Source organism: Ochotona curzoniae, unplaced genomic scaffold, assembly GCF_017591425.1.
Source record: "Ochotona curzoniae isolate NIBS_2020 unplaced genomic scaffold, NIBS_Ocur_1.0 contig_64, whole genome shotgun sequence".
Taxonomy (NCBI): domain Eukaryota; kingdom Metazoa; phylum Chordata; class Mammalia; order Lagomorpha; family Ochotonidae; genus Ochotona; species Ochotona curzoniae.
This window is the reverse complement of record NW_024466502.1, coordinates 37,285,447-37,311,953: the sequence shown is the minus strand read 5'-3', so window position 1 is coordinate 37,311,953 and position 26,507 is coordinate 37,285,447.

The window sequence follows — 26,507 nt, the reverse complement described above, 5'->3', positions numbered from 1 at the left end:
TTAAAGTTTTTAATATAATCAGACGAGTCACAGTTACACTGCAAAATACTAGTCTACTCTGATTCTCTTTAGTCTACAAAATTTAAAATACTTAAAAAATATGGTTAACATCTAGCAAATCTAAGAAAGAAATCAGTTTTGTATTTTCTCTTTATCCCTTTCTAATGTATTTCATCTGGCTTTACTAGATCATAATACACATCAATTAATCAATCTGCCAGGTGAAATAATCTCATAATAATATAATCATCCCTTTTATATGATGATGATAATTTAAATTATAAAAATACGTCTTTGGTGGAAATGGTTGTGTAGATACTTTGTTGAATATAAAGAGTTTTAAAATCAGAAATAAGTAAGCTCACTCAAGGTGTAGAATTCACAAGCACATAAATTAATAATTTACTTTTTAACTATGTGGAAGAATAAGAAGAAGTATTACAGAACTACACAAAATATGAGATTCATTTTTTTTGTTGGCTATGCAATGGAGGAATACAGATGCAGTTAAGGAAAAAAGACAGTCATATGAAAAATTTTACAATGTCATCATTCTCACATTCTTAGAATACTCAATATGCTCCTTCTCATTACCAAGATTTTCAAACAACTGATATTGATCATAGAATTTCCTATTGAAAATAGTGCCTTTAGGATCTTTAAAAAAGCAGTATTAAACCAACCAGTATACTGATGAAGTACCTGTTATGTGTATTAATTTGGATTCTTGAATCTATGCTTTTATAATTTTCATAAAAGTTTGAAACATTTTAATTATACTTTTTTTAACTTCAAAGAGATGAGGGAAGAGTTGCAGGGAAGTCTTTGATCAGTTGGCACACTTCCAAAATGGCCATAATTGCTACAGGTAGAGCCTCTGCCCTCCATGTTATAACAGCAGCCCTGCCTTTTTTTAATTTTTTAATGTATCATCTGATTGATGAGACTGTGCTGCTAGAAGTTGTCACATAGCCCACAGAGCCTTCTATTTACAAAAACTTTGTAATCTGATTGCTTTATTTTTAATAGACTGTGTAAATGTTTCTTCTGCCATGCTTATTCAGGTGTCCCTTTTCCCCAGTATATTGTTATCTCAGACTTTATGGCTTTCAGACATAGATTTTTATGTTAATATTTTGTAATTTCAATGTCTCTAGTTAAGAAAAATATTTGATTCCCTTAATATCTAACTGAATTTAATATATCTGTTGTCAGATTTAAAAACATGCTTTGAAAAGTAAGATGGACAATAATGATATTGCCAATAATATAAAATCTTGAAGACAGTGCTTAAACTTAAGATTTTATTCAATGCGATTGGTCACATGGGAGTATTATGGGAATGCTTACGGAAAAATAGAAAGATCGCAAAGAGGTCTTGATTTCCTATTTGGTCAAAGTAACCTGCTGCTCTTTTTGCATGCTTTATTACTCTTGATTCCGTCATGCTATACTTCCTTGTTCTATGTAGAGTGACTTGTACGATTTAATGGAGTGCATCAGTGTGAGGATTTTCCAGAAATGAGGAAGGTGAAATGGGTTTGTCGAAATGACATTGCCTGTTAATGGATTATACCTATGAATTTAGAATCTCAATCATTGAACTCCAAGAAAAAAAGCAGAATTTACATGCAGATATTGCAGTATAGTGTGTTAAATTTCCACTTCGGACCACTGCTACCACGCTGGAATGTGTATGTGGAGTAGCATCTTCACTCCAATTCAGAATCCCACTAATGTGAAGCCTAGGAAATTGTACACGATTGGTTAAGTCAATCTATTCTGCCATCCATGTAAAAGAATAGGACTTTAGTCTGAAGTTAAAGGCAGACTGAATCTGGCTGCTGGTGGAATTTGACATAGGAACTAGCACATAGATCAAGACTCTGTGACTCGACTTTTCAATTAAAGAAAATCAAACACATATGCTTTAAAACATAGAAAAACTAAATTAGTATGATATAATAATTGATTTCAAATTGCTCTAATCACTAACTCAATTTTAACCAGTTCTTGCCTCTATAGTTTAGAGAAAAAGATACAGCCCTTTGTCTCTACAGTTAGTGAACACATCTCAAAAATGAAGTGATAGAATGGGGTATTGCCATGCTATTTGTTTGACTATGGTATTTTTTTTAATTCTCAAAGAATGTTTTTGTCTCTATGCTGACATTTCCATATTCTGACTCTATGTTGCTTAATCTCTGTACCTGTCATAGAAATATGTTTTAAAATAGAGCCTATTCTGCAACATTTATCCTATATTCATGTCCAAATGCTATTCTAATATAGGTCATCATGGATTTTGTTTGAAATTTGTCATACAATTCTGTATAATTTGAGATTCCCCTCCCCCAACTGATTTTCCACCCCCTGATTGATTTTTTGCATAATGTCACACTCTTTATAAGGAGCTACAATTTCATCACTCTGCTATTTAAGTGTGCCCCGACAATACTGGTACAGACGATGTCAGACAGTCCGTCATTCCATTGTCTTGAAATATCCAACACTTTCATTGAGAGTCCATCTTTTGTTTGGAAGCAGAAATGCATGTTGCATTGTGTCTTCATGGATTCTTAGCAAAGCTTAGATAGGTTTGACCATGGGACTAATTTTCAGCAAAGTGGGATTGCATGTGGGTTGGGCCAGGCAAGGTCACATGACAGTCTGGACAAAAACTGAGCCTGGTAGTGGTAACTGGGTGTTGCCCAATAGGCCACAGCCCCTGCTGGTGGTATGCATGAAGACCAGGTTTGTGGTAAGCTTGCTGGGTTGAACGTCAGCATCCATTGATTCACCTGAAATATGGGGCTGAGGCAGAACTGAGAAGGCAAAGCATTTCCACTGGTTTGTGAGTTAGTTGGTGCGAGTGGTAGACCGAAACTCACTCTGCACTGCCTGACAAACACAAGTGTCAAGTTTGTGGTTACCACAAACAAGGTTTCTTGGGGGAATCCCCAACTGGACCATTGGCCTCAGACTCCAGTCACATGGAAAAACCCCAGGATGCAACCTTGGAGTGCATGGAAATGGACTGGGCCTCTTCAGTTCTTGATGCCTGTGGGTGGACAGCATGTCCAGATACACATGGAGCCAAATCATCTAGACCAGCAGGGGACATGAAATGCATCATTAGATGGAAAGCAGAACAGGCTGAAAGGTACTCCTGGTCAAGTTTTACAACATACGCCCGGGTCTGAAACTTAAAATAATGATTTCTTAATGGAAAAAAGAAGAATATATTTAACACATATCCCGAATTCTCACTATGTTACTATGCATGAATATGTGTACACATATGTGCATATATTTACTTTACTTGATTTCCCTTTTTCTTATTCTTACTTTCTGGAACAGAACATTTTTTTATAAGTATCACTTCATTTTTTTTTCATGATCATTGAACAAAGCTAATCTTATAAACTGAAAAAAAATATTTAGGGCTGTAAAGAAGTCTTAAAAAGGAAACAAACAGGAGATTGATTTGTTTTCATGAGTTACAAATGGTTGGAGGATATTATCAAAGTGTAGAATTGATAGAATATGTATTTACAGATCAGAGAAAATTATATTCACATAAGCAGTGTTAGCTCTTATTGTTTTTGTTCCTTAGGGCTCGCTTAGACTTTTTGAATTTTAGCTAGCACAAATTATATTTCTATCTGATCATTATCCTGGACATAGTGTTTTAAAAACAAATCTTTGTGGACATCATCACTTTCAGAAATCCTGAAGTTGTTTTTGGGTAGCACTGGTTATCCAGTCCACAGTTCTGACAGGCTAATCTCCATTGTTGCTCAATGTGTCAAAAGTATTGAATGAAATCTTTAGAAACAGCTTACCATGTATGTAAAAAGAATCTGAAACTCCTTAGCACTTGAATCATCTAAGTGTTTATGGATTTAAAATATATATATCTCCTAGGAAATATGTTGCCTACACCAGAAGGTTTTTAACTTCATCAGCCAGACTTCACAAACAGATGGGATCACAGTTGTTTCTGTTTCAGGACACCGTGTCATTCTGAATGTGCCACTGTGCTACAGCAGTTTCTTCCCACTAACCCACTCACATCAGTCATTCACCTTCTGGTACATCAGGGTTTCATCAGCTCATAACTGCATGACCTTGTGTTGCGTGTAAGTCGACAGGTAGTGCATAACCCTTTGCTGTCAGAATTAGCATGCATGATACTGCTTAAACGGTGCTGCCAATTTAGAGTTCATTATTAAATGGGGCATATGTTGCTACACTTATAACTGATTCAGTCAGGTTATTTTTAGTTTGACCTTTTTCCATATTCATCAAATCAGTTTTGAAATAGACATTGAGGTACCCTTTACAGTTTGTTATGAAATTTTCTGTGCCTGATATTTCATGTGAAATTTTTGAGATTCTCAGTTGTTCCATAATAAATGTTATATTTTAATGCTAGTTTAAATAAAAGTAAAGTAAGCAAGGATTTTCAGGATATTAATGATCTTTATTTCAGGCTAAAAACAACTTCACTATACAAATATAACTATTTTAAAACAATATATTTCCCTTAGGTATCCAAAGTGCCAAAAGTAGAAATAAAAACAAACTTTATTATGGATATTGTAAGTTATTTTTTCTTTCTTTATTTCCTTCCCTCCTTTTTTTTTTTTTAACTATTTATCTTACTTGATAGAGTTACAGAGAGGGGTGGGGAAAGAGCGAGACAGAGAGAAATCTTTCATTCAATGGTTCACCTCCCAAATGGGCATATTATCCAGAGCTAATCCTGTCTAAAACTCAGAGCCGTAGGCTTCTTCAGGGCTCTTCTGTGGTTTCAGGGGCCAAAAGTATTGATCCGCCACTGCTAAGGGCCTCGGAAAGCAGTAGAGGATGGCCTGTAGCCTTAGGACCTTACACTCCTGTGGGAGACCTCAAAGAAGCACCTGACTCCTGTTTCTTAGCCTTGGATCTCCTCAGCTCTGGTCTTTGCAGCCATCTGGGGAGTGAATCAGTGGATAGAGGATATTTCCCTCTGTCTCTGCTTCTCTCTGTTAATGCAATCTGTCTTTCCAATAAAAAAAAAAAAAAACTAAATCCTTTTTTAAAAAGAATCCCCTGCAGGTCCCTGCTTGTGGCCTAGAAAAGAAGTGAAGGTTAGCCGAAAGCCTTAGGAACTGCATTCATAGGGCTACTGGCTACTGTGTGGAGGTTCCTGGCGCATGGCTTCAGATTAGATCTGACCTTTGCGGCAACTTGGGGAATGAATCAGTGGAAGGAAGATCTTTCTCTCGTGTCTCCTCCTCTCTCTGTGTCTCTACCTTTATATTAGCATGATATATCTATCTATCCTTATCTCTATTTATAGCTCTACTTAGTTTATGAATATAGATGTAACACATCTAAATAATTTCCTTAGGAATTTCTAAGCCAAATCATTTGACATTAATATTGTTGAAAGAACACAGTATTGTAAGTTTTATCTCCAGGTGAGTGTGATCTAAAGAATACAAGCCAGTGGACAGTGATAGAAGATGACCCTTGAACCATGATGCTAACCCCTGAAAAATTTTAAACAAAAAGATTTATCATAAGTAATTAGCAATGGCGATTATGCTTAAAGGAAAAAAGGTAATATGGCTATACTTAATGGAATTTTTGGGTTTATTTGTGGTTATATATTTTTTTTCTTTCTTAAAAGATAATGCTTGATTTGGTAACTTGGCACTTAGTGAAAATTTCTCATATAAAATGAAGAATAAATGAATGCATGATATCTGTTTAAAGATTGTGGTTTCTTCATATCCATAAAGGATCATAGATTTATTGTCTCATCTATGCAAACATCTATGTAAAAATTGCTTCTAGGAAAATAAAATTTCTAATTCAGATGTAGGATGTTATCTTCTTATACATTGCTTATTTGTAAACACTCCATGTGAATCACTGTCTTATGTCATCATTCATAGATAGTACTGAATAGGAATAAATAATTGATCTGTGCTCTGTGAATACTCTGACTTTGTAAAATATCCTTTTTCTTACACATGCTGTTAATATGGGTAAGGGCATTCTAAGATAAAAGCCACTCATAGATCAAATTGTGTTTACATTATTCAAATCATTTCCTATGTGATTAAATGTACTATGTACAGTGCAAATCAATATCACTATTAAATTGCTGATATTATTTCTTACTATTACAAATTATGATGAAGAGTGCTAGACAAGACTAAACAACACTTTGTCTTTTGAGAAAACAAAACGTAGAAACGAAGTAGTTTGTGGTGGAATGAGTCTAGATCACTGAATTCCTACTCAACCTAGGAATGCTACCCCACACTTCTTAGTGTATCACAAAATACATAGGCACCACTGTGACTTCCATCTTAAATTGCACTTCTATGTTAAAACTGCATATCATAAGAAAAATCTTTAAAAAACTGCATATCACATAACTTAGCTTAATTTAGCAATTTCTAAAAACCATTGCTGAATTGAGTAGCTTTGATAAAATAATCCATTGTTTGTTCTTACATTCAGATTAGTAGGCAATTGGCAGATGTTGCTATGGGAGCAATATTCTATGGATCTCACCTAAATTAACTTTTGTCTAACAACCATGAACACCACTGTAATACAGAAAAGAAATACATAAAGGAGGGAGAGAGAGAGAAAGAGAGGAAGGAAAAGGAAGGAAGGAAGGAGATTGCTAGGAATTAAGAAATTTAGTTGCTAAGAAAACAATTAAGAAAAAAGGGGGAAGAAAAGAAAGCTCTCTCAAGCAGTTAGTTTATGCAGGAATGTCTTCAACCAGCTAATGAAGGTTTTTCCCTAGGAAGTGTCAAATGATGAAGAGCATGCTTAGTTACACAAGCACTTTTCAAATATCTACTGTGTCTCCTTAGATTTATTAATATTTCAGGTGTGCTACAAAATGTCACGAACCTTGATCCACCATCAAAGAAATGATGAAATTTGATTTAGCTTTGAATTAAGGGAAACAGAAGAAATATTACTTCAAAAATAATAATCTAATCATTCTTCAGAGCTTTTGAATTCATTAGAGGAGCAAGTAAATCTGTAAATTTTAGGCAATAAAGACCATGTGAGGGCTGTGGTATTTGCTGCAGAAACTCCTTGAATTTCTTAGCAAAGGGAATACTTAAGCATTTCACATGGTTTTAGCAAGGCACCTCTACCACTCACTGAAAAAATACAGTTCATGTGGAACAACTTGAGTGAGAAAACAATGGTTTAATTTTATTTCATCATTTATTGGGAAATTTTCTATGGATTTTTTTTAACTTTTGCATTTCTTGTGACATCAGTAGTGTTGTTTACATTCTGATAGATGCAAGCAGCCTAGGGGAATACATAGATTTTCCATTATATCATAAGGTAGATGTGTTTATTGTCTGATATATTCCATAGGATACCTGTTTTTTTTTCTTTCGGGGCCAAGCTTAGGCAGGTTAGCAAGCAGCCAAAATAAAAGACAGATTTGCTTCTCTTAACACTGAAGTGTTTTTTTTATCTGCAGTCATAAGCCCTGTATACACTTTCTACTTAGATCGTTCTGCATTCCCGTGGGATTTGGGGTACAAGAGAAACCAAAGTGAACATGAAGTACACGCTGCTTGAAATACTGTGAGTAATAAAGTCCTTTGTTTTCTGCCACCTTCCACAAAACATGGACAGGTTAACTCTTTGGCTGGCAAACAGGCAAAAATATCAGAGCATTCAAAACTTGTGAATATTTTGCATCAATTACCTAGCAAATTATTCTTTCCTATTCCAGGTTAGTCACCATTAATATATGTGCACATACACGGGCTTTCCCTTTCTGGACTCCTTTGGTAAGTGGAATAATAAAATTCATGATCTTTTCTCTCTATTTGCACACCATTCTTCAAATTTTGTGTGTATCAATCATTTCTTTCAATTGGATCATTAACAGCTAGTGCAAATGCACATAGCGATAAATTCGTTGTGAAAATATTTTTTCCATCTATTGGCAATTTTGATTAATTCTGCTCTCCTGAGTTGTTAATGCAGACATGTGCTTTCATTTCTTTTGGATGTAGATATAGCAGTCAGATCTCAAGATAATATGGTAAATCTCTGCTTAATAATTTAATCAATGCCCAAAGTTTTCTGCAAAGTGGATGCAACTTTTTGCATTGCAACAGGAAACAGAGTATTATATTTTTTATATAAACATAATCTGTCTTTTTAAATTACAGCCATTTTAGCAAGTATAATAAAATGATATCTCAATGTGATTTGCTACCTCTCCTTGTAGTCCTTATCAAATACAACTCACTTTCAGTATTTTCATATTGAAGTTTTTTGCTCACTAGAATATTACTGGAAACTCCCTGTCATAATTCTTGTTGTTAAAAAAAAGCCACAAAACAAATAGACGCATCTTCTATAGCACAATCTCTCAGTAAATACTCATTTTTCTCTAGTAATGCTATCAGTTCAGTTTTATGAACATGGCCTGTGATGTATTTCGTCTACCTAACTTATCCTTCAAGTAGTCCATGTTGACTATTCTTTGACCCATTGAAATCTTTTTCATTTGTTAATTTCCCTCCTTAATTAGTTTCGATTCTGTAGTTCATTATTTTGTCTTTTCAGTCAAAATTTCCTTTATACATGCACACTAGTATTTTTGGAACATTTATTTACTTATTTGAAAGTCAGAGTTACAAAGAGGGACAGTTACACACACACACACACCACACACACACACACTGAAAGAGAGAGACACAGAGAGAGATAATCTTACATGCACTAGTTCACTCCCCAGGTGATAACAATGTCTTCGCCTAGGACAGGCAGAAGTCAGGAGCCAGGTACTTCCTCTAAGTTTCCCAAAAACATTGTAGGTCCCTTTGCTATGCCGTTAGCAAGCAGTTGTTGGAAAGCAGAGTGCAGTCATCCCCTTTACTGAAATTCAGATTTAATTTATTTTTTTGTTTCTATCTTTCAGTCCCAGCAGTTTTTTCTATATGAATTATCTAAGGATAGGGTCATACATTCTAGTAGTGGTATACAAACCAGGCTTGATCTTCTCCAGGAACCATAAAGCGCAAATATAGCTTAAATGAATATTAAATGAACAAAAATCATCTAAATGAGTATTGATGTAATTTGTCTTTAGATAACCCACATGACAATGTTTTTACCTTAAAAACAATGCCTTCTGGCCTGGCACTATGACTCAGTGGATAATGCCTTGACTTGCAAGTGCAAGGATCCCTTATGGGCACTGGTTTAGGTCTCAGCTGCCTCACTTCCAATTCAACTCCCTGATTGGGACCTGGGAAAGCAGTGGCGGGCAGGCCAAAGTCTTTCTCCATGCATCCACGTGGGAGAATCAAAGGCAACTCCTAGTTCCAGGCTTCAGTTGAGCTCAGCTCTGGCCATTACAGCCACTTGGGGAGTGAACCAGCAGATGGAAGATCTTTCTGTCTACATCCTCTTCTCTCTGTAAATTTTTCTTTCCAATAAAATAAATAAATCCTTAAAAAATGCCTCCATTCTGAATAAATCATGATCAAAGTAGATAAATAATTCAAGTTAATAATAGTCCCATTTCATATCTGGTCTGATATCTGGATGACAAGAAGCCACAAGTAAGCATGAGCAGTGGGGCACATGAAAAGAAGCTGTCACTTTCATTATCTTTTTATTTCCATTTATCAGCTATATTTAAAAAAACATAATTGAGGTTACGACATCCTTACCGTAACTCCCTAGAGTAACCATGCTACAGGTATCCATGTTTTCATCAATATAGAACTGGTAGTCTTTCTTTTTCTGGGAGGGGGGATAAGATTATTTTTTTCCATATTGTTTCCTTCATGTTTAAAGTGGGGTGTTAAGGGAGAAGGCCCACCCAATTTCCCACCCTCCCCAGGTTCCGGATGTAGGGTATGCTCTGAGGTTCTTGCTCAAGTGCTTTTGATATTTCAACAGTTATAAATCGCTGCCAATCTTGCCACTCCAAGCACTATGAGGTCCTTGAAGAATCCACTGATTGACATAGTCCATCATAGAGTCTCTGTTTGCCCCTTATATTGCTGCCAAGATATAGCTGAGATGGTTGGTTGAACTGTTCTGTCTTCTCTCTTTTCTTGGTAAGGGTTCTGAGTCCAGCATTTAGATTAGGAAGATCTCCAAAGAAACTTTGTCTGATGTGTTCTCAGACCAGATTCTTGTATGTTTTAGCAAGTACAGGGCCCGACACAGTCCATCACCCTGATCAGCTAGTGGTTGCAATTGCTGGGTTGGTTCTGTTTTCACTCCTGACTTCCACTGGAACCAATGGGTGTTGCAGTCCAGCCTGGTTCTGCCCAGCACATACTTGGCCCTCGCATAAACCAGTGGGAGCTGCAGCCTAGTTGGAGCAACCAGCAATAACCCCCACCAGGCCTGCCCCCTACCCTGGTGCCAGTATGTGTAGCAGTAGTCCAGTCTGTCTCACACCACATTCCACCCCAGCTGCTGTCCTAGTTTTATGCCCTACCTCCAGGGTTGGTAACCCAAGAGGGATGAGACCACTATTTCCCTCCCAGGCCTCTCCCACTCCTAGATTATGCACTCTCCAGATAATTCTGTGGTTTGACTTGACAGAACTAGCCCCCAGTGCCAGCTTCTGCCAGCTGATGCTGTGGCTAAGCCCAAACAACCTTCACCCACTCTAATTTTGTTTGCACCAGTAGGAATAACCAGCCTAGCCTGGCTTTTCCCTGATCTAGTCCACATGAGGCATACAGGTATTGTAGCCCTGCCTAGTCTGGTCTGCCCTCATCCCAGCCCATGCTCTCCAGCGGGAGTAGCTGTCCAGCAAAGGAACCCTCCCTTATTCCCCTGCCGGCTCTGCCCTCTCCCTTCCTTGTTCTCGCGCTTGCTGGTTAGACGCTTTGGTTCCTTCCAGTACAGGCAACCTTGGCTTTCAGTATTGTGCACTAGTCTTTGTTGCGACCGAACCTGGCTTGACACACACTGTTCTGTTGCTTGGATTTGCCAGTGGATGACATGGACAGATTCAGCTTGGTCTTCCCCTGACCCCTGCCAATTGTATGCCAGTGGGTAACTTTCCATGGCCTGTTCTGGACTGTTTCCTATCATGTTTCTTGTGGTTACCTGCCGGGTCTGTGTCCTGCCAGAGGAGTTGCTCGGGCTCCTCCATCAGAACCTCTCCCAATGCCAGGTTTCACGCTTACCAGTGGGTCCATGAGCCAGCCCTACTCAGTGTGGTAGTCTTTCAAATTAAAAACAAGGAGCTTGAGCCCAGGGCCATGGCCTAGTGGCCAAAGTCCTCACCTTGAACATGCTAGGATCCCATGTGGGCACCGGTTCTGGTCCTAGCATCCATGCTTCTCATCCAGCTCACTGCCTGTGGCCTGGGAAAGCAGTCAAGGACGGCCCAAAGCTTTGGGACCCTGCAGCCGCATGGGAGATCCAGAATAGCTGTTTGCTCCTGGCTTTGGAAAGGCACAACACTGGCCGTTGGGGTCAGCTGGGGAGTGAATCATCAGACATAAGATCTTCCTCTCCGTCTCTCTCCCTCTCTGTATATCTGACTTTGTAATAAAAAGAAATGAATCTTAAAAACAAATGTGGTAATGCAACAAGATGGAAGAATCCACCATGGTCGGGAGCGGGTTTGGGGGAGGGGAGGGGGGAATCCCAGTGCCTGTAAAACTGTGTCACATAGTGCAATGTAATCAATTAAAAAAAAAAAATGAGGCAGGCCCGGCGCAGTGGCACAGTGGTTAAGGTCCTCGCCTTGCATGCCCAGGATCCCATATGGGCTCAGGTTCTAATCCTGGCAGCCCCGCTTCCCATCCAGCTCCCTGCCTGTGGCCCAGGAAAACAGTCAGGACAGCCCAAAGCTTTGGGACCCTGCACCCGCGTGGGAGACCCGGAAGAGGCTCCTGGCTTCGGATTGACTCAGCTCCAGCCGTTGCAGCTGTCTGGGGAATGAATCATCGGACAGAAGATCTTCCTCTCTGTCTCTCCTCTCTGTATATCCGCCTTTCCAATAAAAATAAAATAAATCTTAAAAAAAAAAAAAACAAATGAGGCGATTAATGTTTGGTATTCCTTTGAGTAAAAGCTCTTCCTCTTTCTATCTGCCATCTTTCTAGCCCCCTTAAATCAATTCTATGTATTCTATGTACCTTCCTTTTCAGTTGCAGGCACAGTGCTTGCTATGCTCAGCGCCTTGTAAACAACAGAGTACATCTCATGATGACTGATGAAGGCCTGGTAGATGGCGACTGGAAGGCAGCTCTGGGATAATTGGCAGGAGCCCAGAGCTCAGTGGGAGAACTGTACACCCAGATGAACTTCCCAGGGTAGGAAATAGCAGGCAGAAAATAATGACTTAAAATATTGGTTCAAATGTCAAACTTTCATGGACACATTTCTTAATTAATAATGTATGCTTTTTTTTGTCCAATCCTACCACCATACTTGTCACCTTCTATCATAGCACACATATGCATAAAGGAATACTTCAAAAACATTGTATGTGTGTGGGCCAGATAGTAGATTGGTTGGGTTGAACTAGGCTTCAATGCCAATTGACATGTACGAGAGCAAAATGGGATGTGGGACAGACTGAACAAGTCTGTGGTACATACTGGCAAACATGGGAACCAGGGTAGGGGGCAGGCCTGGTGGGTGTTATGGGGAGTCACACCAACTAGGCTGCAGCTCCCACTGGTTTACGTGAGGGTACAGTATAAAGTGGACAGAATCGGGCTGGACTGCAACACCCATCGGTTCGCGTGGAAGACAGGGCTGGAAACAGAACTGACCCAGCAATTGCAACCACCAGCATGTGCATAAACTGATTGGGGTGATGAATTGTGCAGGACCTTGTAGTGGCAAGCACACACAAGAATCAGGTCTGGGATCACCTCAGACGAAGTTTCCTTGGAGATCCCTCCAACTGAATAGCGGATCTCAGAACCCCAGCCATAAAGAGACTATGTCAGCCAGTGGATTCTGAAGAGATTTCATCTCAATTGGAACAGCCAGATTGGAAGCAATTCAGAACTGCTGATCTATCAAAACTGCTTGAGCAGGATCCTCGGAATGTGCCTTGCATGGGGACCTGGGATGGGAGCGAGGCTGGGTGGGGATTTTTCCTTTGTTTCTCCCCAGATACAGGGAAAAAAACATGATGATATTAGTGTTGAAAACAATGGTTTTACCCACATTACTATAGCCCTTGACCCTCTGTACCCTAAGTAACTAAGTAAGATTATTAAAACTTAAATAAAGTAAAATTTAAAAAATTAAAAATAAATTATGTTTTCTCAAAAATTAAAAAAGGAAAAGAGAAAAATGAAAGCAAAGAGATTGGAAAAGGGAAAAGGAGAAAGAAGGAAGGAAGGAGTGCCAATATATTATGATTTTATTTACATAAAAATGTTGAATCTGCTTTAAAAGTAATTTAGTAATTTTAAAAATAATTTAAATTGTAACAGTTATATATCTTGGAGATTTACATATTTTATTGAAAAGTTCAGTTATAGAGTATGGGGCAGGAGAGAGGAAGACAGGGGAGGAGAGATAGATCTTCTGTCTGCTGGTTCACCTCCTAAGTGGCCACAGTGGCCGGAGCTGGGCTAATCCAAATCTGGGAATCAGGACATTTTTATTGATTTTTCCACTTTGGTCCTGGAGCCCTAGGCTTGGGGAAAAATTCCACTGTTTTCCCAGGCCACAAGTGGGGAGCTGGAGTGGAAGTTGAGCAGTCAAGTCTTGAACAAGCAACCATAATGGATATTGCAAGCAGAGAATTAGCCCACTATACCACTGCTTTATCTGTGTATTTGTGTGTGTGTGTGTGTGTGTGTGTGTGTGTGTGTGTATTTCTCTCTGTGACACACACACGCACACACACACATCTATATGAGATGCTGGCACCACAGGAGGGGATTCATTTGGTACCTCACTGCATCAGCTCCATGCTGTTTAATTATGACAGTTTGTCAATGTTATTAAGCATCATTTTCAATATGTCCTATTTGTTTGATTGTTTCTTTTTTTTTTAAATTTTCAGGATCACTTTCATTGAAATGACCAATATAGCTAAGAAATGGTAAAGGACCTCATTATACTGATCTTCACAGCAATGGGTGCAATAGATATCTTTTTTTCTAATTTTTGTTTGTATTATTGCTGAGTTGCAGTCATTTTTTTTTTCTTGACATTTGCTAAACACTTTATTTAATGGAACAGGTTTTTATTACAATGTAAATTTAAAATGTGCAATCTCAAAATATAAATGACCGCACTTATAGGTCATTGGATAAATCTACATATTTTTTTTCTCTCTGCTTTTTCTCATTTTTCATATGATTACTAATAAAAAACTGAAATGGATTATGTAAATTTGTGGCATGCCACAAATATTGATATTTCTAGATTTGACTTTCTTTTATGAAGAAGGAGTAGGCCAGTGCAAAAAAAAAAAAGACACTGAGATTATATTTCATGGAAGGAACACAGTGTAAATCAATATTGAAAGTTTGTGTAGTGACACTGGATGCTTTAAATTATGCCTTCTATAGCGTGTCTTTGCAAGTCTACTTTTACTTTTAAGAAATGACTAGATCTAAGGCATCCCTGTATCCATTTGGAGCTCTGTATCCCTGAGGGCTGAACGGAGGTCTGTAGAACTCACACCTCCAACCCAAGGTAGGATGCCTTTTGTGACAGGCTCTTTGAAGTCTTCCTGCAATCTTTCTTTAAAGAGGGAAAAAAAAAAGTTCAAACACAACTTTTTTTTTTTTTTCCTATTCACCGGCAAGTTTAAAAGTTTACCTGATCATCAGATGGAGGAAGGAGGAAAAATTATTTTTTTCCTAATGACATTGCTTTCTCTTTGAAGTCCAGCTTCTAGACAAGTCGCATCAATATCAAAGAATCTGCAAGCAGATTCAGGAAAAAAAAAAAAACTTAGGTTGGGAATAATTCAATATTTTGTTTCTGAGTTTGCAAAATTTTTTAAAACCCTGGAAGAATTTAATAGGAATAATTTAATATTTTAATTAACAGCAGCTGAGCTGTATTTTTATGTTAAAGAGTGAAAACATTTTGTTGGTTCAACATCTTAGATGACTAAGACATATAATAGCTAAATGGAACTGTATTATACTCCTGGACAATTTTCTAAAGTGAGTCAAAATTAATGCAAGTCAAATTTTTCTACTTCCAGGGCATGTGGTATCTATGTATTGACATTCATTGGAGATTACAACAGCAAATAGATCTATAATCTCTCACTATTAAGAAATTAATCTTTATCTGAAAATGTATATGCAAAATTCCATTTACTAAAAATAATCATGGTAAAATCCTTCAAAATATAACACTCTCTTACCCATGAGAAAAATCAATGTCTATAATGAAAAGAGAAAATTGTAACATTTTTAAAAACTAATCCTCTGAATTTCATCACTATTGGATTTGGTAACTCTAAAACCTCTCTCGGGATATTTTTAGACTGAGATCACTCCAGCTCAGCAGAGGAAACACCAGGGGATGAAGCAGTTGTCACAGATAATCACTGGTGTCTGTTTGCCTTCGCCCACTTATTGGCGGGTTGTTTTATTGTTAATCACTCTGTTGAGTTTCTGATATGGTAGCCATGAAGCCACCTTCGATTAATTGTCTTTGGGATGTCTCTTCACTGCACTGTTTCTTTGACAGTGCTCCAGGCTGTGAATATGATATAACATCTTGTCTAGCTGGACTCTTGTTGCCTATGCTTCCAGGAAGTCTTCAATTACAGAAAAATCTTTAATTTCCTTCCAATTTCATAATTTCTGGTATGAAATTTAGTTCTCTGACCCATCTTTAACATGCTTTGTTTGCCTGTTTGGTAAAGAGAAGAGATCCAATTTCTTTCATCTACATGTGTATATCCAGTTTTTTTTAATCAAGATTGTCCAGTCAAAAAGAACATCCCTCCTCTTTTGTATGTTTGGGGAACTTTTCTTAAAACTCAGATTGTGTGATAGAATATCGCTTACAGGTTGTCTGTTTTATTCCAAGGATACATGTTCCATTTCCTAAAACGCTGGTGTCTTGCTGTTTCATTTACCATTGCTTTGTAGTATGCTTTAAGATCCTGGGTTGCTTTGCTTTCAGTTTGATATACTTTTGCTCAGGGAAACTTTGAAAAACATGAGGTTTTGTGAGATCATATGTACTTTTTTTAAAAACAAAAACACAATATGACTTACAAGAAATTTTTGAAGTTACATTATATGCATCCACCTTACTTATGTTGATAAAATACATTTCTTATCTTGCCCTGAATGACTTTATGTGTAAATAAACAGGAGGCAAAGAATAAGTGAAAACTATCATTGACTGTATCACCTAGTAACAGTTCTCAGCATCTTAGAAAATCCTGGGAGATTTCCTAATGTCCAGGAGTACTTAAAACAGCTATGTAAAACCAGTGATGAGCCAGTAAGTTAAACAATGAGGAACTTTGCTTGTTACACTCAAAGGAACTTTCACATTAAGTCATGTTGCCCAGAAAAGCAATAAATAAACTAATACAAATATGAAAATGCACAATAGGTAAGTCATCCCAGAACATGATGATATTTGATTTTCTGAAATGTAAAAATGTGCATTTTTCTGCACAAAATGAGAACTTTTATAACTGTAGACTACAGTAAAATATTTCTTGACAAAAAAATAGGAAAGTGTCACAAGCATATATTCCAAATCAGTTGTATCAATTGTCACACAATAGTTTTATTAGAGAAATATTAGTAAGTAGAGCAACAGAACATTTATAACATACAGTAAATATTTAGTAAACCATCAACACTTTGTTATTTTTAACACTGATTTTTTTCTTCAAACTTGAGGAATAATTATGAAAATGTTTTGATGATTTGAGTGTTAGTTATAGTACAATGGTAGAGGAAAAAAAGTTATATTGGGCAAAATTTTCTTGTACCATTAAAACTAAGTGCTAATACAAATAAATATAACTTGATATATTATAAGTAAAATGTGTTGTTGTGAAACAAAATTATTTTTGCAATCATAAGGACGTTTAAGAAACAAAAATTGCTGCAAAATATATTAAATGACTGGACAAGTCCAAAATGGCATATTGGAAAAAAAATGCATTTCCCACAGAAAACAACTGGAACAAAAAGGGAAACCAAACAAAAATTACATGTTAAATCATACCAAAATGGCAGATTTTACCTTTCTAGTAACAGAAAGGAAAAAATAAAAAGAGAGAAAGAAATGAAGGAAGGAAGGAAAGAAGGAAGAAAGGAAGGAGGGAAAGAAGAGAAATAGAGTAGTGCTGGGGGTACTGAAGGTTACTGGAGCATTAGCAAAGTTTTGCTTTTAACATAGGTGTAGATATTCAGTGAGATCAGAAGATAAATACTAAATTAACTGTACACATGCATAAATTTTATTATATATATACATTATTATCACAAAAAGTTTTAAAAACCTGCAAGATACTTTAAAATTCAAACCAAAAGTTGATGTCAAGAAAACCTTAGAAAATTAATATTTCAAATCTGTGGTAGCTACAAAAAAACAAATTTTGTTTAAATTTTATTTTATTTTATTTTTATTTGAAAAGGTAGTATCCTAAGGTTTGGGGCCACCCTCTACTGCTTCCACATGCAACAAGCAGGAAGCTGAATGGGAAGGGGAGCAGCCAGGACACAAACCAGCACCTGTGTAGAACCCAAGAGTGTGTAAGATAAAAATTTAGCCAATGAGCCATGATGCCAGGCCCACCAAAATAAAGCATTTCATAATAACAAAAGTCCCTTGTGAAAAGTTTATATTTACAGATATTAATCACCAATACAAGTTACACATTCAAGAAGAAAAGTTCAACAAACTATTGAACGAAATAAGCAATGTAGCAATACTTGGTATTAAATCCACTAGAATAACTAAAATTACAAATAAAGATATCAAAATCAGTGAGAGATGGAGAAATTATATCTTTTTGTGTTGACAATTTAGTAAAATATTGCAGACACTTTGAAAACTTCATAAATCTATCAATATTAATTATTGATGTAACATTTATGTTGTATACATGTGCATGGCTCACAATTTTCTATGTTGTGATCTTTGAAATTGTAACAAGGAAAACAAATAACAAACACTTTTCTGGCTGGGGAGACACTGCAGATTCTAAGGTTAGCCATTTCTTCCAGAAGGAATTGTTAGCTAAGTCTAGAATGTGTTTCTCATGTGCAGACTACCTAGTAAAAAGCCAAGCTGTGTTTAATTGGCCTAAACACCCAAGAGACAGTATTTTGTTTCTCAATAATTAAAAGGTCAGGTAGAAAGCATATACGAACTTCACATTAGCCCAGACGTTGCTAAATTTCTTCACACTAAGCACAGACTCTTTCTTTACTCTTATCTGATTTTCCCTCTCTAGGTCTCCTCACACAGCCACACTTTGACTCATTGTCCTAGAAAATAGTACATCATGAATATACTCCAAAGTATACATCCACAAGAAATGAATCCTAGGAGTCTGATATTGTGATACAGAGAGTAACACTGCCAGCTGCGATGCTGGCATCCCAGAAGAGCTCTCATTTGATCCAATTCCCCGCTAATGAGACTGGAAGAGTAGTGAATGATGGCCCAAGGACCTGAAAGATAAGGAAGAAACACCTGGCTCCTCACTTTGGACCAACCCATCTATAGCCATCGTGGCCATTTCATGGGTGAATCAGTAGACATAAGATCTCTGACCCTTCCTCTCACTAAAACTCTGCTCTTCTAACCAAATGAATGAGAGAATGAATCTTTCAAATGAAAGAAAACACATACCTCTGGGTTTATGCCTGCCAACAGGTGCCGAGGTCACTGAGGGTCAGGTCTTTGGCCGCAGAGCTCCCGGAGACAAATTGATGAGGGACGTTCATTGACTGGAGGAACTTACAGGCTTAAATAGTGTTAGAAAAGAGGGGAAAGTAGAAGGGCAATCCCGATGGGACTCTTACTCAACAATGACATTGTAAGTGGCTAGTAAGATTGCCTGTCTCTCTGGACCCTCCAACAAAGTCACCAGTGATGTTCTTCATGCACAGCTGGAAGCTGAGCCTTAAGCCACAACCAGGTAGGCGTTGACTCAGAGCGCACAAAAGCTAGCTCCTGGGCTCAAATCTATGCTTGGGGTCGTATTCATCACGTGTGACTGGCAAGCAGGTTGTGGGTCACATTTGACTTCTTAGAGATGCATTAAATCATGCTGTGGCATGAATGAACCAACACCTTGCTAAGTTAATAAAGCCAATCATAAAATATTATGCTTTGTGTGGTTTCATTTGATGAAATGCAACTAAGAAGCAAATTTATAAACATAGAACTCAGATTGCTTCCAAAAGCTAGCGCTGATAGGAATAAAAATGGCTACCAATGTGTAAGGGCTTTTCTTTTCAGCAAATATAGTCATTTTAAAATTAGATGTTAGTTAGGACTGTACAACTATGTTTTAAGAATATTCTTTTTCTGAGATTTGTTTATTTTTATTGCAAAGTCAGATATACAGAGAGGAGGAGAGACAGAGAGAAAAATCTTCTATCCCGTGACCCACTCCCCAAGCGGCCACAACGGCCAGTGCTGAGTGGATTCCAAGTTGGGAGCCAGGAACTTGTTCCGGGTTTCCCACATGGCCGCAGGATCCCATGGCTTTGGGCCATCCTCGACTGTTTTCCCAGGATACAAGCAGGGAGCAGAATGGGAAGCAGGGCTGCCGGGATCCGGGTGCATTCTAGGGGCTATGCTATCATGCCGGGCCTGATACTCTGAATTTTAAGAAATGTAAATTACATGTGAATCACTATGGTTAGACAGGTATACATTTATGTGGTACATAATCTAACACTTATTTTGAGACCATACACACCTGTTAAAATTTTATGTCAGGTCTAGGAGCGAACCTTATGACAGCATTCTTTCTGGGCCACAATCTCACTATCCCACATTTGTACATACTGTGATTATTGGCTGATAGAATATGATTTAAATCCTTAGAAGCCAGACATTTCTGTGAGAAGGGAAACACCATTTTTTTTCCAGGAAGCCACCATTTGTCTCTTACCAGGTAATCAAGAATATCATGCCTTTAGTGAGCGACACATTGCCCAGCCATTTCATAACAGGTTAGAGACTGTGAATGTGGAAGGTGTTCTGCAGGTCCCTGCCCAGAGAAGAGGGAGTCAGGGAACTTTAAAGACACCAGACACTCCCCAGGGTCGCTCATTCCTTCTGGAAACAGCCCACTGTGCACCTGTCTCCTGGGAGACAGGCATCTCCCAGATGCTTTCCCCTTTTTTCACGTTCACTTGTTCCACCTGGAAATCAAAACTTCTCTGTCTGCAATTGATTACTGATTTTTATTTATATTCTAATCTTGAGAAAGAAAAGAAGCACAACATGTTTTTCTGTGAGTTTACAGATGATCAGGAATGTAAACATACCCCCTTTTCTCTGTGGTATATATGTAATAATATGTATGCATGTACCCCCATAGGCATTATAAAGCAAAACAGATGTCATTCTACTCATTTCTCCTATATTTAGTCTACTTATATATAAGGTTTTACAAACATGTATAATGTTCTTTTGAGAGGAAATTTGAGATTTTTAAAAATCTCCTATTTTGACTGATAAGACAATCCAACACTCAACAGTTCTAAATACTCCTGGCATAGGACACTGAGTAATACTTATTAGTGTGCACATATTTCCTTACAGTCATTTAGCAATAACAAAATTGCTTTTTCTTTTAAACATCCTAAGATAAACTCTTTGCTCCTGCAATTCCATTTCTTTGCATGTGGTCTGGAGAAACTTCTCAAATAAGCACAAATTTATACACACAAGAACTTTTATGTAAATACTCTTTATGATAAATTTATGTAACCATCTTTGCACATCAAATATCGGACTCAGATTGAAAATGTGGGAAATGGAAGTCAATGGACTTTTAAAATTCTTAGGCTCACAGAAGAGGAAACTTACAGGAAGAGGAGAGTTTTAACACTTTAATAGAGCCTAATTATTCAGAAGTATAGTGAATTTATTTCACAGTCTGTGTCTACCAAAAAGTGGCTGGATAATGGGTTGATAATATTTGCTTTTCTTCTGCTCAACATCTGTAGTGTTGACTAACTTCAAATCCATTAGCCTATCATATGTAAGTCGAGGTGGGGTGCATAGATGGATAAGTGGGATTTTAGATATGTACAAAAGGACATCGGTGGTCACACTTGTACAGAAGACTGTAGATTGGTAATTATATATATGTACACATACACACATATATGTATCTTTTTTTCTGGTTCTCTCTAAATATCAGAGTTTCTAAATATTTCATTCTTTTTCATTCTTTTGAGAAAACCCTGATCATTTACAACCAGTTTTTCATAAAATTAACTCAATTAAACTTGAACAATTAAGCCTTACATGATTTCTTTACTTGAAATTCCATTATGGAAAGATGAAATTTCATCATTAATTGCATTAATTTAATGTTGCTCTCACATGCATTATACCATTCTGAAAAGTATACAAGTGGAAAGTTAATTTCTTCAGCACAAAGATTCAAACTTATATTTATTCTATTCTTTATTTTGAAATACTTTTTCTTTCTTTGAGAGGCAGGAGTCCATATACCCCCTGGTTAACTTCCAAATACCAAACTGATGCATATATGTTTGGCTCAAGCCGTGAGCCTGCAAATCCATTTAGGTCTCCTACCTCGGTGGGGATGGTCCCATGTCCTTGGGCTGTATGTTGCTGCTTTCCCAGGAACACTAGTAAGGGTCGGGATAAGAAGCAGAGCAACCAAATCACAAACTGGCACATCCATTTGAGCTGCTGCCTTCCCAGGTGGCAGCTAAGCCTACTATTTCATGGTTTTGGCCCCCAGACTAAATTTCCTGAAACCATTCTGCTTCATATTGACAGTAACCCTCGAAAGGTCATCTCTCTCAGGCTGTGTTAAGGCAGCCTTAAGTCAGTACACGTAAGAATGATTATATGGCCTTGGGCTAATCGCTTATTTTAATGATCAGCACTGAGGCTCTGAGAAATCTCTCCAGAGCAGTGATAACGATACCAACTTTGGATATTCTGCAAATTATTCTATATAACGCTGTATATATTTGATAACTGCAAAAAATAAATGACTAAATCAACAGCTTTTACCCAAGTCTACATGTGTAATTTATTTTATTAAAGTCATACAGATAAGAGTGGCTTTGAACAATACATTTTTGTTTCTTGTTTTGCTTGATTGCTTAGGGTCTTTTATGTGAGATGGCTTTGATATAATGTAACTCTGAACCTCATTTATAATTTTCAGTCTCTTAGAACTACAGCCCATTGACTGTGCTTGTCCATTTACACGCCTGCATAGATGTAACACCCCCTTATCTCTTTGTGCTACAATGAATGTTGTGGATTAGGGAAACACATGTGATGCAGTTTAGAGATTATTCTGTTGTGATTATATGCACACACTTATGCACACTATGATAGTTGAAGAGTGCTTTTTTTTTAGGGATTGTTTTTGCTATCTGTCAAACTTAATTTGTATCAATTACATGGCTGCTTATACTCACATTTGGGTTGAAGCATCATTTAGAATATTTTAGCATTCCAAGACTCAGTTTTCTTCAAGAATGAAACATTTTCATTGTCATATTGTTGTCATATCTTGATTTTAATCTCATATGAACACCAAGGCATACATATGACATATAATTTCTTCCCTTCACTCTATAACCTCTATGTGTTATTGTGGTTAAAAGACATTTTTGGCTCTCAGCGTAACATCATAAACTCTCAAATGTCGTGGTGTTTCTGAGAAGGATAAGATGTTACCTTCTCTGAAGAATACTTGATAACAACTCCTTACGCTTGAAATTGGAACAAGAAAAAAAAAGCATTATTTTTGGTCTGAAGTATCACCCATTCACAACATGTCAAAAGATAGCACTGCTGTCTGCATTAGTCGATTTTTTGGAGCCATCTGCCCACACAGTAGGCTATAGTACAGCCAGAATGAGCACTGCGGGTACCTGAGAAAATGCCAGAAGTAGTCTTCGTCAAGAAAATTTGTGGTTAGTAGTTATAGAATCCCCTGGCTTAAAGAAGATAAAGATTGAAAACTAAGAAAAGTCGTCCTTCAAAAAACTATCCTGTTTCTCAGAGTTCCTGCACCTATCTTTTGTTTCATAAGATTTAAGTCTCCTTCCTTTGGAATGTCGATAATAATATACCATTTTTAATGTCTCTTTTCATAGCAAGCTCTTTCTGTGTGGTTGAAAGTATTAAGTATCCTGCTGGAAATGAAAGCCCGATATATCTCTGATCTAATTGACTACATAAGAAGAGTAAAGTAAATTGTGAGGAAAACCACTTTATAGCTCTGTTAGGCATGTTGCCTGATTTTACTAACTGCAATATGCTTCCTTTTAGTCGTTCAAAATATATATTTATTTTTAAATCTGCTTTTAAATACACCTATGTTAACTATATTTCTAATGACAGTACTATTAGCTGGAAAATTTTAATGCATCGGCTATATTTGTAAATTTAGACCTAATTATTCATTATTTAAAAATTCTGAATGCAAATATGTATTATCACTTTTAAGCATTTTCCTTGAAGATTAATTATTCCCGAGTCTTTAAGAGCTCAGAAGGATAGCTTAGTATCAGAGACATACAATCATTTCAACATTTCACCCCATGCATCATTATTATCTTGAATAAAGCAATAGTCAGCAATATTCTATTAAATATACATTTTTAGTTGATTTACTGGTTTTCTAACTCTTTTAGGAACAGAATTTTATTGCTTAGCTTTGTTTTGCTTTTTGTTAGATAAATAGATGTGATGCTTTGAAAGCTGAACGGTTTGCATGTAACCTTTCTCCAGACAAGTAAGTAGTCCAGAAAAAATGCAGAGGTAAACCAGTTTTTAGAAGATAAACAGTATGCGTTTAGTATTACATAATTTATATTATATTTCTGATTTTCTATAATAAGAGAGTAGTATTTCCCAATAAAATATAGAATAATATTTTCCTTTTATAATGGGAAATTTCCTTGAACTTCAATTTATATTAAAATGTATATCTAAAGCTAAATAATTTATTAGAATATTTTAATGATTCAGGGTATTCAATAGCTGTTAAGGGAATATATTTTCAAATGCAATAATTTTATTTGGTATTGTACAGAAGTAAATCTGGAAGAAAAATGGACAAATTTCAAAACTAGCCAGTAAATACACAGTGAAAACTTATTTGCATGTATCTGACCTCAAATCATGTATATTTTGAGATAAGAAGCAATTATGAATTTTATGTGGATTCTGCAAGAGAAATTTTTATGTCTTCTAAATACTGAATATAACTAACCATGTCTCACATTTTTTAAAAAATGTTATCACGATGTGGATGTTTTGCTTTCATTTTTTGTATTTAAGATGTTTTATGAAGGAAATGGATTAATATGTTTCATAGATGTAATCTTAAGGACACAGTGATACCTTCCTCAAAATCCTCCCCAAACCCTCTTCTCCCTCTATTCCTTATTCTTTCTTTCTTCTCTAATTTTTCTTTGAATTTTTGCAATAGTACTTCATTTTCCTTTTAGACACTAGTGGTCATTTGTTCTTTTCAAGTCTTAGTATAAGTATACAAATTTTATTTTATACGATATAGTATATGGAGTATATCATGCAGTTCATAACATGCATAGTAACAACCTAAACAAAAACAAGCAAGATCTTTGCAATAAGATAAATAAGTGCAATATTTATATTACACTAATCTTTTTTCGGAAAGCACTACTTCATTTTTTTTATTAATTGGAAATAATTGTTTTTCCTAAATTCAAAATAATTAGGGAGACAGACTTTCATACATAAATACTGTGAGTGATAAAAATCGCAAGATGTTGGTCACAAGGAAATCAATATTAAAGTTTTATTGAAGTCCTGGAAGGATCTAAGAGAAGTTAGGCACAGTAATTTTGATAAGTAAATGCTACCTAAAAATGAGATAATATTTTCAATTTGAAGCAATATTAGATATTCTGCTGAGTTTACACATTGTGCACTAGCTTGTGAATCTCTGTGCTTAGCCAGAATCTCTGAGTGTGAATTTATTTGGAACTTGAGAGTTTATGGATGTTGCTAAAGCCAATGAAGAAACCATACTAGATTATAGTATGATTTCTAAAATGGCAAAAAAACAGACAGGGACAGACAACAGAAAAAATTGATATGAAAAATATGCAGCTTCAAAATAATGTATTCTGAAGCCTGTTGGAAGCCACTAGAAGATAGAAACAAGGAAAGAACTATTCTAAAAATAAATCTACAAGTATCAGGGACAATATGGACTAATTAATAACTTCATTTCACTACGGACTCTGAGAGAGAATCAATTTCTCTTAAAACTGTAAAGTTTATACTGATTTCCTAGGAAAGCCCCAGGAATGAAATACAATGGCATATGACCATTTTAGACAATTCTGCATTGGATAATTTGTTATGTCCTGTGTTTGATCCTGATTTCATGGTGAGCTACAGCTTTCCGTTAGTCCCCACTTCCAGATCCTGCAGGGACATGGTTCTAGTCATCATCTCCTAGCATGTACTGAATTTTGCACTCTATTATGTTAACTACCTTAACTGGAATAAATCACAACTAAGAAAGAAACAAGAAAAGCCAGTTCTATTTAGAATCCATATTATTCTTTAGCTAATACTTTGTAATTTTCTTAATTTTATATAAATGTTGTTCATATCTATGGTCTGCAATCTGCCCACCTTTCATAAAAAACAAAGAAACAAAACTTTTGTTTTGTCAGGACAACTGCCACGTTGTCAAAACCCCTGATAAATGTTTAATACGTGTGTTTTGACCTTTCATCATGTGAAATGCATTCTCACTTTGCTATGGGGAGTCTATGTTCCTTTACACCATCATATTTTTCAGCCTCTTGTCCTGAACTCTCATTTTTCTGGATTCTATTTTATTTGATGCCTCAAGTTTTATTTCTTCACTATCGTCTTTTCTCATTCAATCTGAAGACCTCAAAATCCCTCTGCTGTTCGAGTATCTATCCTAAGTCAAACTATCTATCTTAAACTAAAAATGTGTAACCAAATAAGTGAATAACAAACAAGATCTGGGCATAACTCACTCACATTTCAAAATCACTAGATTATAAATTCAGGTTTCTAATTCATGCAAAAACTAATGGCTACCTATAAGATGTCAAATTATATCACTTATTCATTGAGTTTAAAATTAAGAAATGAAATGGGATATAGTTCTATGATTTGGGATGTTTTACAATGTTTATTTAGTTATGGAATGACTGATGGATTCTTTTACTGAGTGTGGTAAAATTATTCTTTTTCACCATTATTATGGAAAT